This window comes from Dermacentor albipictus, unplaced genomic scaffold (genome assembly GCF_038994185.2).
Source record: "Dermacentor albipictus isolate Rhodes 1998 colony unplaced genomic scaffold, USDA_Dalb.pri_finalv2 scaffold_22, whole genome shotgun sequence".
In the NCBI taxonomy this organism is placed as follows: Eukaryota; Metazoa; Arthropoda; class Arachnida; order Ixodida; family Ixodidae; genus Dermacentor; species Dermacentor albipictus.
The window spans coordinates 1,831,011-1,846,082 of NW_027225576.1; positions in this window are offsets into that span (position 1 = coordinate 1,831,011).

The following is a 15,072-nucleotide window of genomic DNA, read 5'->3' on the forward strand; positions in this document are numbered from 1 at the left end:
GTGAGATGAACTGATGTCGATAACTGTGTGCATATCTATCAACTTCTTCAAGGCAGGTCTATTGTGGCTAAATGTGTAATGCACATGTGCAATTGCGTTTATTTAGTTTTCTGAAGCATTTCCTCAACAGCCGAGTTTGTGAGTTAGTGTGAGTACTGCAATCATTAATAAAGCGTTCCATGTTTGCACAAGTCCGTCTAGCTTGTGCCATGCCATTTTCCAATATGAAATGTTAGTCGTGCAGACAATGTCAGGCATGTTTTCGGATTATTGTGGGTGCACTGCAAACGCAGTCCGTATGATGCAGTGTGCATACACATCGATGTTGTGAACTGTTTCGTTCGAAATATGCCTTATTCCTCGATCATTTGAAGTAGTGCATATTGAGGTGGCGTGCTTACTGTGGCAATGCTATGAACGACAACTCATGAGTCGATTCGATGAAGCATTTGTACTCGAGTTAACACGTGTGCCCGAAGGAGGTGCTGCAAGCACAACTAAACTTACATCATTTGAACACTGTAGCACATGACTGCGTGCGGGAGGCAAGGGTTATTTATTGTGGTCGTGTAGGTATCGGCAGAACGAGTAGCAGTTCTACATATGCGCGCATGCACAGGCCATAATAAAGAAGCAATAACGTAAACGCCGCACCACAAACAGGCAACACTTGCCACACGTACGAGTATAAGGGCAGAACACGCGGCACTCCAGCAAACAGCACAGAAAAGAGAACAACATCAGAAAAATACAAAATCTTAGCATTATCCTGAAATTGACACTGCTGAGCAGTGCACCGATCCTCAGCTCACCTGCGCAGCTTTACCACACGGCAGATAGAATTGTGCGCCATTGTTGGAAGCGTACCAAATGAAATATAACGAACAGAAATGCCACAGTCCGAAGCAAAATATACGTGAACACGGAGAGGCACTGCACGTGTAATATTGAATTATATGAAGGTGAAAGTGACATTCTGCGAGACAATACGCAACATAGCCGGTACGAAATGCAATGTGGCCATTCGGAGTGTGCGAACCCCATTATTGACAAAGGCGTTTCGAGAAATGCGGAATCTTGCACACTGGCGAAAGTGCGAAGTGTGTTACGCCGCTGAACACTTGTAAACAGAAGGCATGTACCTGGGTCAATGTTTAACATTCCGCATTATTGCCACTCGAACGTGCCTAATGATGTGAGACTGTTTACAGGCTGTGCTGTAACTGCAGTGTGTAGCTGTGACGTCAAAGGAATGCCTTTCGGCTTTCCATTTACACTTACACCTATAGCCGCAGACCGCTGCATGCTCATGAAAACTATTATGCATGCGGTAATTCGTTGGTTGACCACTTCTCAAGGAAAAGGAGGACACTGCTCAGAAATGGAAGTGTACAGAGTTTGACGCAGAAAACGAAACGCCATGCAGTCCTCACCGCGGCTGCATACCACAGCGACTGGGAAATTGTTACCTTCCTGAATGGAGCGAAGTCTCGCTCAGAAGGTTCGGACAGAAGTGTGTGTCATTGCAAGGACGTGGCATTTGTGGCTAAAAAAATTACAGTGAGTGGTCAGACCATGCCAGAACCCTCGATTTCCTCTGGCGGCTGCAAATCTTCGCAAGTGACCATCCAGCACCCAGGGAAGTTGATGCAAGACACTGCAAAGGAACTCCATGTGGCACAGTCGACTGCCAGGCTCGCTGTGCACGACAGCATGCGGTACCATTTATATGTGGTGACGAGGGGGCAACTTACGTCCGGTAAAACTCGGGAGGGTCACCCACTCGGCTGTGTTCCAAGCGATTGCTGGTCAAGCTGCAGAGGCCCGAGGAGACACAAATGCTGCGGTATTTATTTTCCGACGAAAAGAACTTTGAGCACGACCGAAAACTTTCTTGCCGGAACGGAAGGTCGCTTTGTGCAAGTTCAGATTATTTAGCTGCAGTGTTCTACAAGAAATTTCCATTGTCAGCAACGACGGTAACGCCATGCCGGCACGCTGATTTGCACGAGGTGTCCGCGTTAATGCTGCCGCGTACGCAGAGGTGCTCATCACTGCGACGCCGTGGACAGAGACTGTTTGATTGATTGATTGATTAGTAGAGCTTATTGGCGCAAGGGCCACATGTGGCCAAAGAGCGCCAAGTCGATGATCCGTGCTTCTCAATGATATATGGGTGTTAATTGCGGGGATTAATGAAACACGGCTGTATTGTGGCCTAAAATATTCACTAAAAAGTGCAAAATGTGCATGCGGTGCAATGTGGCTGTAAAAGGACCTAAAATTTATTCAATCTGAAGTGCGTAAAATACAAGTATAAAAAATGACAGTGATTGATCGTGTGTGCGATGACAATACATGTTTCACGAGATGAGGGATGATCAGTAAAACATTGTAATGTCTCTAGCACTAGTGTCTCAGCAAGGCCTTGAAAGCAAGGGCTGGGAGACACGTGCTCTAGAAAATGGGTTCGTTGCAGCTACTACCTCCAGGTGGAGGCCGTGCTACAAGTAGCCTGGCCAAATCACATGTAAGGTGTCCGTTTCAGTTAGAAAGTTTAATACTGATTGTAAAGTAAAAAGGGGCTCATTGCTCAGAAAAAATGCTGGGTGTAACGGTATGTGTAGGAGATAAGCGGAGGGGAAGTACTTTTTCCTTTCTGCCTCTATTTCAGTGCATTGGATGAGAACATGAATAACTGTAAGCCTGTTGCCACATTTGGTGCATGTCGGAGGTTCGCTTCCCGTCAAAAGGTAGGAGTGACTGGCGTACGTATGTCCTATTCTTAATCTACACAGAAGCACTTCCTTATATCTTGCTGTTCTTTCATATATCCAGTTCCCTATTTGAGTTTTATAACGTGTAGCGTATTCCCTACTGCATTACCTCATTGATCCTGCCAGTATTTTCTAAGTTTATGGCCTAAGAAGGGCTTAAGTTCTGTTGCTGCTATGGGTTTATTCGCATCCGTTTCATTAAAGGCGACTGACGTTGTACTTTCGTCAGCAGCTACATTACCTTTTCTGCCCCTATGGCCAGGTACCCAACACAGGACTATGTTTTGGTTGTATGATAAGACTAAGCACAGTTCTGTGTATGGTTTATCAAAAACAGGGTTTTAATGTTTTCGAAAACTCATTAAGGCCCTTACTACGCTCAATGAATCTGTGAAGATGATCGCCTTATTGAGATTTGTATGTCTAACGTGCTTTACCGCTGAAAGTATTGCATACCCTTCATCCGTAAAGATACTTGTGTTAGGATTTCGACTACCGGAGGTGGAAAAAAAATGGGCCAAGAGCCGCATACGCGACACCTGCAGAGGACTTGGAAGCATTTGTATAAAAGTCGGCACAGCGGTACTTCACTTGCAGTTCGAAGAAGTGTGAAGGTAAGTGTGCATCTGGTGCATGTTTTGTTATTTCGACAAAAGAGATATCGCACTGCATGGTCTGCCATTCCCAAGGAGGTGGAAAGCGAGTGGGAGGCATAAGGATATTTTCTGGGATATGGATGTCTGTTTCTTCTGCCATTGTTTCCAAGCGTAGGCTCAAAGGAGTTCTAATACGTGGGCGGTTAGTGTAAAGTCTGGAAGCGGACAGGTCGCTAACGATAAAATGACATGGATGCTCGGTGTCTGATTTTTCCTTAGTGTAGTATGAAACACTTAAGAATGTTCTGCGTTGGTGTAAAGACCATTCGTTGGCCTCGATGTACTGACTTTCAACAGGGCTAGTTCTAAAGGCGCCTGTTCCCAGTCGTATACCGAGGTTGTGGACTGAGTCGAGAATCTTTAGCGCACTCTCAGTTGCCGACTGGCACACCACAGCTCCGTAGTCGAGGCGTGATTGCACGAGACTCTTATATAAGCTAAGCAGACACTTCCTGTCACTGCCCCAAGTTGTTCGAGAAAGGAGCTTGAGGAGGCTCATGGTCTTCAGGCACTTTTCTTTACGATATCTTAAGTGGGGAATGAAGTTGAGTTTTGTGTCCAGGATAACACCTAAGAATTTGCGTTCAAGGCTGACGGTTAGTCTTTCTCCCTTAAGGTTGATATCTGGTTCTGGTAGTACACCTCTCTTGTTTGAGAACACGACACATGTGCTTTTCGGGGGGTTCGATCTAAAACCATTCTCATCCGCCCACTTTGAGAATCTATTCAAGCCAAGCTGTAGCTGCCTCTCACAAATGCTAAGGTTACATGACCTGAACCCTATTCGTACATCGTCCACATAGACGGAGTAGAAGAGTGTGCAAGGCAATACGGTATGTAGGGATTTTATTTTAACAATAAATAACGTACAGCTCAGTACTCCACCCTGCGGTACACCTGTCTCCTGCATGAATGGCCGCGATTGCACGTGGCCAACACTAACACGAAATGTCCTGTCAGAGAGATAACTTTCAATTATTCTCAGCAGATTGCCGCGAATACCCATTGCAGAAAGATACCGAAGGATCCCGAAGCGCAACGTAGTATCATGCGCCTTCTCCATGTCAAGAAACACTGATAATACAAGCTGTTTGTGGACAAAGGCATCCCTGATGTACATTTCCATGCGCACAAGCTGATCTGTCGTCGATCTGCCTTCTCTGAAACCACACTGATATGGGTCTAATTTCTTGTTTATTTCTAGATAGTGGACCAAGCGACTGTTCTCCATTTTCTCAAAAACTTTGCATAAGCAGCTCGTCAATGCTATAGGCCTATACCTATTTGCCAAAGAAGGGTCCTTACCCTGTTTCAAAATAGGAATTATGATGGCCTTTTTCCAGGCAGAGGGAATGTGACCGGACGACCATATAGAATTGTAGAGACAAAGAAGGGTTTTTTGTGTTTCAGGCGGCAGGTGCTTCATATTTTCATATAGGAGGCGGTCAGATCCGGGGGCAGATTGGCTGCAGCTGTTTAGGGCTGCCTGATGCTCTGCCATTCAAAAGGGTCTATTGTATGCCTCATATTTTGTGCTTTTCCGTTCTAATGGTTGTCCTTCTATTTGCCTTTTGTAGCTTTCGAATGTTTCAGAGTAGTGCGACGAGCTGCATATCTGTTCGAAATGTGCGCCAGGAATGTTTGCCTGATCTTCCATGCTGTCGCCTTGAGTATTCACTAAAGGAAGAGGGCAAGACTGTCGACCCTTTATTCTATTAACTCTATTCCAAACCTTTGTTTCGTCAGTGTAAGAGTTAATGCCTGATATATACTTTCTCCAACTCTCTCTTCTAGCGTGTCGCCGCGTTCTTCGACCCTGGGATCTGACCTGCTTGAAATTGACTAGATTTTCTGCCGTCGGAGAATCCCGAAGTAAACGCCATGCCTTGTTCTGCTTCTTACGCGCTATTCGACACTCATCATTCCACCACGGAAGTCGGCGTTTTGTGGACAATCCCCTTGTTACAGCGATACATTTGGTGGAGGTGTCAAGGAGAAAAACTGTAAAATATTGAACCGCAGCGTCTATGCTTAAAGCACAGATGTCGTCCCAGGATAAAGAAGCAAGGTTTTTGAACTTTTCCGAGTCATATGAGTCAGTTTTCCAGCGAGGCAATTGTGGGGGACATTCATTAGACATTGGTGTGCATAGAGCTACAGGGAAATGGTCCCTCCCCTAAGGGTTTTTAATAATTTTCCATTTAAAGTATTGAAGAGTAGGAGATGCAATGCTAAAATCTATTGAGGAGTATGTTTTATTTGCCACATTATAATACGTGGGCTCCTTCCCATTCAAAAGACATGCACCTAAAGAAAAAAAACTCTTCAGTCAAGCGACCTCTCGCGTCCCAGCGCAGGTCGCCCCATAGGTTGCTGTGTGCATTTAAATCTCCAAGCATAAGATGTGGTTCAGGTAACTGATCTATTAATGTTTGGAATTCTTGTTTGTGGAGCTGAAAATGCGGCGGTATATTTAAAGAGCACATGGTTTTCAGTTTATTTACAAGTACAGCTCGAACAGCCACTGGAAGAAGTTGACTAGTGCGGACGCTTTGACATCGGCTCCAGCTTTCATCAACGTTCTCGAGTGGGTCTCCCTGCGATAACGGGCGAGTTATGCTTTAATCGACGTGGCACGTCAAGAGGACCCTGCCGATACCGGATTTTCGTCGGTAGGAGGACATTTTGACGTTCTGCGAGTGTTTGAAACACGGCGAGGGTAGGCTTAGGCCTACTCCCGCGCATGTGGGACTTTGAATTCAGGATGGACGCTGTGGAAGGAGAAGAGATTACTCAGGAAGAGGCATGCGACGCGGGATGGAAGGTGGCGTACGGCCGCCGGCTCGGCAGGCGCAGGGAACAATATTCTTCGGGTCAAGACGGTGGAAATACAAGTGGCAGACGCAGGGACGGCGGCCGCACCACCGCAACCACGCGACGCGATACGACGCGTCACCGCTGCTTCGAGGCTGCCTCGACTGCCGAGGGACACTTTTCGCATCATTGTCAGACCAGGCGACGGCCTCAATGTCAACAAGGTCAGTAAAATACGCTTTGAGCAGGCCTTGGCAATGGCGGCATCCTTGGCTCCAGCCGCTATCGAAGAGGACAGGATGTGTCCCAACGGAGTTCAGAACATTTTTGTCGTGTGTACTCCTCACGAGAAAAACGCGGACGCGTACGCCAGAGTGCAGCTAATCAGGCTCGGTGAAGGCACGTTTGGGGTGGCGGCGTACCTGGCCCCACCCGAGAATACGTGTAGAGGAGTCATTAAAGGAGTCGACGTGGAAGTCAGCGAGGCTCAACTCAGAGCGAGAATTGTAAATAATCGGAATCCGGGCACTTTGGAGGTCAGGCGGATCAAGAACACTACAGCGGTGGTGGTACTTTTCGAGGGAATGAGGGTGCCCAACTACGTGACATGCGGCGCGAGCATGTTTCGCTGCTCGCTGTACCGACGCCACACGGAAGTCTGCTACGGTTGCGGAGCACTGGGACACCGGGCTGACGTGTGTCCCAACCCGGGAAGCAAGTGGTGTCGCACCTGCGGCAAATAATCGCCGGCGGAAGATCATCAGTGCGATCCGCAATGCACGTTGTGCGGTGGCCCGCACCCCACAGCGGCCAAAGAGTGTAGGGACAAATTTCAAGTACCATATATCGTCAGAAGAAGACGGCGGCAGCGGCGTAGACGCGCCGAGCAGCTGAAACTGGGAACCGACGTCATCACGGCGGGCGGCAGGAGCCGCTCGCGTACGCCAGCTATGCAGGAGCGCAGCACCGAAAGAAGCCGCTCTCGCACGCCAGCTGCGCAGAAGCGCGGTGCAATCAGGCAGCGCTCCAGATCAAGAGGGCGCTCTGTGTCCAGCGTGCGGATCCAGGAGGAGCTTACCTGGGCGGATAGTGTCAAAGGGAAGAAGAAGAAGGAGCCACAGAGACCCACGGAGGTAACGCGGTCGGCTTCGCCAGAGCATGGTAGTAGGTCGCAGGTGGACGCATTACTTAGGGAAGTTAAGGAGCTTAGAGAGGAGGTACGCCGACTCAAAGCCGCCAAGGCAAACCCAAAGTCCATTGAAATAGAGGCGACCGACGAGACGCCACAGGTAGTCGAACATATACCCCGCGTAGGACTCACTAAAGCAAAGCGTAAGGCCCCCCTTCCTAATGACGAGAGCGACTCGGACACGTCTGTGGGAGAGGTCCAGCAAAGAAAGATGTTGGAAGAACTACTTAGGATAAGTAGAGAAAATCGGGAAAGCGTAAAGCTTTTGATCCAAAGAGTGACCGTACTAGAAAAAAAGGCGGCGATTAAGGCCAAAGCCAAGGTCCGAGCGCAAAGTAAGGCAGTGCATCACTCCGAGGTTGCTCCGGCTGTGGAGCAAGGTATGTTGTTGTAGCATCATGGCGGGCGATCACAAAGAGCTGGTAATATGGCAGTGGAACTGCGCAAGTTTTCAAAGGCGCAAGGCTCCGCTACGGCAACTTTTGGCGAATGAGGTGGAAAAACCGCAGATTTTGTTATTACAGGAGACACTATGTGACGACCCTACCCTCTCTGGTTTCAACACTGTGTCGGTCAGGAACGAGGGAGGCAGAGGACTAGCTACGATGATAAAAAAAAAATCTAGCCTTTATTGAACGTACAATCCTATCTGGACGGTGTAAGATGGAGGCCCTTTTCGTGGAGGTTATACCGCACGGGCGTCTCAATCACAGCGTCTTTGTGCTTAATGTCTATAGCCCGCCGTCAGACCAGAGACAGACGTTTAACTCCCTGCTTAGGAAGGCGACGTTGATAGCCAAACACTCTCCTCTGATAGTTGCTGGGGACTTTAACGCCCCTCATAATGCATGGGGCTACGTCAGACGGACTGCAAAAGGAGAGAACCTGGCGAGCATCCTGGATGATCTTGCGTTTTCGGTAATCACGGACCCAGGGTTCCCAACTAGGCTGGGCACGTCAGTTGCGCGAGACACAACGCCTGATTTGGCCTGTGTAAGGAACGTAGGTAACGTAACGTGGGCCAATAAGCAGGAGAACCTGGGCAGTGACCACTTCATAGTAGCGGTAACATTAACGGTGGACGCCCGATCGGCGAGGGTATTTCGAGTCACGGACTGGGAGGAGTTCAGGAAACTTAGGAAGGAGCGAACGAGTACATTTTTCTCGTTTGACGAGGCTATCGAATCGCTAACGGAGGACGTCGAGAGGGCTACTAAGGTAGTAGAAACAGAAGCGGAGGTCCTAAGAATGGATCCGCACTTAGCGCATCTGTTGGAAGCGAAATCGTCAATTCTGATGAGGGGGAAAACACAAAGGTTAAATCGTAGGTTGCAAAGCTTAATAGAGAGATCGAGAGATATTGCGCGGAGCTCAATAGGCTACAATGGGACGAGGTCTGCGCGGCAGTAGACGGATCTATGCGCTCAGGAGGGAAGTGGAACCTCTTCAAGCACCTCCTGGGCCACGCACAGACAAAGTTTAATCAAAGGCAAACACTTAGTAAAGTCATACACCGGCACAAACAGGAGGGAGGTACTGAAGAGTCACTTTTGAATGCGATCGCGGATAGATACCTTCCTATAGGGCCGACGCAGGAAGAGGATTATCCGCAGATCGAGTGCGCGACGGTAGAGGAACTGGACGCGCCTTTCACAGAATCAGAGGTCAGGGCGGTGATCTACAATTTAAACAGCAGATCGGCTCCGGGTCCGGATAAGATTTCTAACAGGGTATTACGAAACCTGGACGATAAAGCAGTGGAACTACTAACTAAGGAGGTAAACAGGGTATCGGAGACAGGACAGGTGCCTGACGGACGGCGGTCAGCTATAGCGACACTCATCCCCAAACCAGGAAAACCCCTTCATTTGGACAACATGAGGCCTATATCGCTAACCTCGTGCATAGGCAAGGTAGCGGAGCATGTGATCTTGAACAGGGTTTCCGGGTACATAGAGCGCGGAAACCTCTTCCCACATAATATGGTTGGTTTTCGGCCCGGCTTCTCGACGCAGGAGGTTATGCTAATGCTAAGGAAGCAAATCTTTGATAGCGGCACCCGGGACGTGAGAGGGATTCTCGCCCTGGATCTCACTAAGGCGTTCGACACAGTGTTTCATAGATACATTCTGCAAGCCACGGCCGGGATAGGCCTAGGAGTCAAATTCCAGGCCTTTGTAAGGTCCTTTCTCATGAATAGAACTGCTACTATTCAGGTGGGGCAGATTCGGTCGAGCGTGTACGGATTGGGAGCTCGGGGTACCCCTCAAGGATCAGTTATCCCACCGCTGCTCTTCAATATAGTCATGAAGGGTCTATCAGATAGGCTGGGCGGACTCTAGGGCATAGGTCACGCACTTTACGCAGATGACATCACGATCTGGTGCCCAGGGGGCTCCCTAGCTGAAATGGAGCAAGCTCTACAAGCGGCCTTGGACGAGACGGAGGCTTACCTCGCGGACACGGGTCTCAAGCTGTCTACGAGTAAATCGGAGCTGTTGCTTTACAGACCCGCAAGGCAAGGGGTTCGGGGTCTGACACCCCTCAACCAGCTACCCGTGGCATTAAACGCGAATAATGGGCACAAAATTCCTAGAGTCGACTCAGTTAAGATACTAGGCCTGCTCATAGACGCGAGGGGCTGTAATGCCAGAACAATTACCCACGTTACAGCCAAAACGGAGAATATGTTGCGGCTAATTGCTAGGGTGTCCAACCGAAAGAAGGGGTTAGGTGAAGACAACCTCCTTCGGATGTACAACGCGTTCCTCATGAGCCATATTAACTATGTGGCGTCAGCTCTACTGTGGACAAAAACGGAAAAGACCAAATTAAATACACTCATGCGCAAGAGCATCAAGAAAGTGCTAGGCTTGCCTATTGCCACGAGCTCCGACAGGCTAGATCAACTCGGTATGCACAATAGCATAGACGAGATTATAGAGGCACAGGTCACTGCCCAGTTGTTTAGACTATCGTCGACCCAACCTGGCAGGCGAATTCTCGACGAGGTTGGCATGGCGCCTAGGATAATGGAGGACCGGCGTATTACATTGACACGAGAAACGAGGGCAACCTACGTAGTGAGGCCCTTCCCGCGGAACGTACTACATCCGCAGCATAACGAGGGTAGACGTAAAGCCCGATCTCGAGCCATATTGAAGAAAGTTAGAGATGACAGAGACTCCGCGGTCTTTGTCGATGCGGCGCAGTACGGGGACAGGAGAGTGTATGCGTTGTCGGGTATAGACGGGCGGGGGGGCTTCGCTTTTCGGCCTCGGTCAGAGCGGCCACCGCGAGTATCGCAGAGCAAATTGCGGTTGCGCTGGCCTTGTGTGACCCAGAGCGTTCCTACATTTACACTGACTCGAGAGACGCAATCAGAGCTTTTGAGTCGGGTAACCTCGCACGAGAAGCGGCCTCTATTTTAGAGGAAAGGACTTGCCCCGGTTTTCATTATATCACGTGGTTCCCCGCACACATGGGGACGAACGTTCTCGAGGGCTTCCCAAACCTCAACGAGCTTGCCCACGACCGTGCGCGAGAAGTCACGCGCCGCTCCTCACATTTAATGAAATTACTAAACATTACCAACTTGGTCCGAGAATTTATCCTCTGCGTCACCCGAAGCTCAGTATAGGTCAGTCAGCTACACTTAGAATGCTGCAGACGGGATCTTTCCCGTTGCGGGGATTCCTCAGTAGGATGTACTCGGATGTGGACCCTAGTTGTCCCGACTGCACTGAAACCTTTTGCTCCATGGCTCACATGCTCTGGCGATGTCCCGCGTTGCCTAACGACTTCCTCTCCAGCGAAGCCGGATGGGAAGAGGCCATCAGAAGCAGGGTACTCCGTAAGCAAGCCCAGGCTATCCAAAGGGCCCAGTAAGAGCGGAGCGTCACGGCGTTCTGTCCTTTACGTGGGCGCGGCCAGCGGCTACAATGGCCTCCCGTTAGGAGGTCCTGACAGTGGCTCCTCAGGATTAATTAAATTTCGTTGTCTGTCTATCTGTCGAACAGCCACTGCCTCAAGGGGTGTTTGTAGCTGTAAGTATCGACAGGCTATAGATTTATCAGCTATGATGGCTACGCCGCCGGATTATGCGAGGGCATCATCGCGATCCTTCCGAAATATCACATAGCGACGAAGGAAGTGTTTATGTTTAGATTTCAAGTGAGTCTCTTGGACACACAGCACTTTAGGAGTTAGTTCATTAAGGAGTTCTTGGACATCATCGAGGTTGCAAAGCAGGTCTCTGATATTCCACTGAATAATCAGTGTACCCATATTAATATAAATGTTGTGCTATGTGTCAAAGAGAATGAACTTGGTTTAGCATTTGTTGCCCTTTTGGGGCCCTGTAATTGGAGTTTTCTCTTTTTTGGAGCGATCGGCAAAATCGCGCCGCTCCTTAGGCGTCAACTGCGCCTTCTGACCGGGTGTTGTGTCCATGGCCTCTTGAGAGGCACTGGACACGCGCTCTTGCGAGCGGTGTATTTTCCGTGAAAGCCTTGTCTCGGGAGACAAGGCCTTGGGGCCCACCATCCTGGTGGTTGGTGGGTTTTCCTTGACCTCTGAGCTGGGCTGACTGTTGCCAGCACTACCAGAGGCCTCTACTGTGGTCCAATTCGGGAGAGGTAGGGCAGCCTTCGCTGCTCCCACCATGGGGGCGGGTGGCGTTGCCGCACGCTCGCTACGCGTGGTGCTGGCGTCCGCCAAGTGCCGTTGTGGTACTGCCCCCCGACGTACCACTTCGGCGAAAGATGCGGTCTGTGCAAATGTTGGGGAGATGCGTTGCCTTGCTTCTCTGAGAGTTATGTTTTCTTTCACCTTTATCGCAATTATATCTTTCTTCCAGACTTCGCATGATCGAGAATATGCAGGGTGGCCACCATTACAATTGCTACAACGGGGCTCAGCCTTACAGTCATCTGCAGAATGATCGTTGATGCCGCATTTCGCACATGTTAGCCGCCCTCGGCAGCTCTGGGAAGCGTGGTCAAACCTCTGGCATTTAAAACAACGTCGCGGGTTGGGTATGTACGGTCGTACTCTGATTTTGATATATCCAGTTTTTAATGTCTCTGGCAATGCGCTAGAGCCAAAGGTAACTATCAGGTGCTTAGTTGGCAGCTCCTTGTTGTCCCGTCTGATCTTTATTCTTTGTACGCTTATTACGTTTTCATCCTTCCATCCTTCCAGGAGTTCTTCTTCGGTCAAAACATGTTGACGATCGCTCTCCGTTAACACATATACTAATGAGGTTCCATTGCCAATGTCATGCATCTTGACCACTGTTGTGTCCCGTTCGCGTAACACATATCATCATGAAACGCTAACCTTGTGTGATCTAAAGCCCCTACATCCACGCGCCACCGGCGACCAGGTTAAGTACCGCCAACCTACCCTCTTCCTGCACGCTCCTCTCCCACTCACCCGCTCAGCTTCCGGCGTCAAGCGGAACTTACGTAGCTTCAGCTTCCTGGTCCGAGTGGAAGTGACGCTATGTTTTTTAGCATTGTTTACTTTCGCGTCTACGAAGAGGCTTTAATTGCACCAGCTGCGGTTGAAACTGTTAATGCGATTCCATCCAAGAACCACCGCCTATTGTAATCGGCGATCTGGTCGTGTTCGCTGCTTCGCGTCAACCTGCGACGGATTGTGCCACGAGAGACAACGTACACCGGAATGTAGTGCCTGGGTGCTTGGAGGCCGCTCCCGTTTTTCGTGCACTTGGAAAAAAGCGACCGCAAACTACTACTTCAGCGGAATACAACAGCCTGTCCCCTTTGAATTCTTGTTTTGAAGCATACATCCCCTCCAGCCAGCACGTATGGAGGGACTTTAGTGAAGGAGTTCGCGACGCCAATTTGTACGGCAGACGCATAGAGTTTATGCTGTTGATTCTAAGGTTGAACTTGTCTCGTACGGCAGATCGAAGGTAACGAACGTCCCAAGTGCGTGCACTGCGTGAAGAACTGCAATGACGTGAAGCTATGAAATATAACAAGTTCAAATTTGCGTTGAAGGCATTCAGTGACATGGTGAAAACAAGTGTGCTTTTCCTGTGCGATATGAGCGGAGGTGTGCAGTGAATTGCAAAGGTGTACGGCGAATTGTGTTAGTGTTGTGACGCGAGCAGATTTATTTTTTTATTTTTTTTATTTATTTATACAAGTACCTGCAGCGCCACAAGGGCATTATTGCAGGGGGGGGACAAATTGAAGAAAAGTGAACATGTGACAAAAACTTGATACAGCAGAGCAGAGGTGGCAAAAGTAACAAAATACGTAACATAGATGAGTCATCTCGACGGCAAAACGGTCTTGTGAAATGCGGTGCAAATTTGCAAGAAAGAAATGGAAAGGGTACACTATCGCATGAAGTGCAATGCCAGCCAAATGATATAAAGAAAACGGGACAATATACTACGACAGACTGCGTGACAATAAAGACAGAAACTCTGAACACGTTTTACATTCACCAATGCTCCTGGGAAGCCTATTCCAGTGTGCGGAAACATGCGGAAAAAATGAATTACGGTAGACATCGGTACGACAGCGCATTTCAAGGACTTTCAGCTCGTGGTCACATCGTTTAGAGATGAAGTGGGGAGGGAAAATGTACAAGTTCTTGTTTATTCCTGTGAGATCAAAGTAGATTCGGAAAAAAAGTTCTAATTTTGCAGTTAATCGGCGGTGTGCTAGTGTTTTCCAACCAAGGTCCTCTTTAAGCAATGTAATACTGCTACGGAAATTATAATTACCAGAAACAAATCTTGCAGCGCGGTTTTGGACGCGTTCGAGCTTTTCTATAAGTTTAGAGCTTTGAGGATCCCATACCTGGCAAGCGTATTCGAGTACCGGACGAACATTTGTTATGTAAAGCTGTTCTTTTACTTTCTGGGGGGCGTTATAAAAATTACGTCTAACAAGGTTTAGTATACGAGATGATTTTAAGGTTAAGTATTCAATATGTCTGTTCCATGTTAAATTTTCTGAAACATAGACTCCGAGGTATTTGTAGTGTTCGACCTTTTCAAGAAGTAGTCCGTTCAATTTATACACTGATCTCACAGGAAAGCGTTTACGGGTGAATGACACAAGTTGGCATTTAGCATTGTTCAAAGACATGCCCCATTTAATGCACCAAGCATGAATTTTGTTTAGATCATTCTATAAACTACTAACATCACAAACATTTTCTACATTCTTGTATATGGCACAATCATCAGCATATAACCCCACTTTGCATTCTAGATTGAGCACAATGTCATTTATAGAGACTAAAAATAACAAAGGCCCCAAAACAGACCCTTGGGGTACGCCAGAGGTTACGGTGACAGGTGTTGATTTAGTGCCGTTTATTAAAACATGCTGTGTTCGTCCAGACAGGTAATTTCCAATCCAATGTACTTTTGCAGGGTGTATACCGAGACAAGACAATTTATGTAAAAGCAATGCATGAGAAACGGTGTCGAAAGCTTTCCGGAAATCTAAAAATATACAGTCTACCTGAAATCCAAGGTCAAAAGAGTAAAAGAGATCGTGAGCGAACTCTACCAGTTGAGTCGTACATGACAAGCCGGGCCTAAATCCATGTTGAAAATCCGAAAAAAAATTATTGCTTTGAAGGT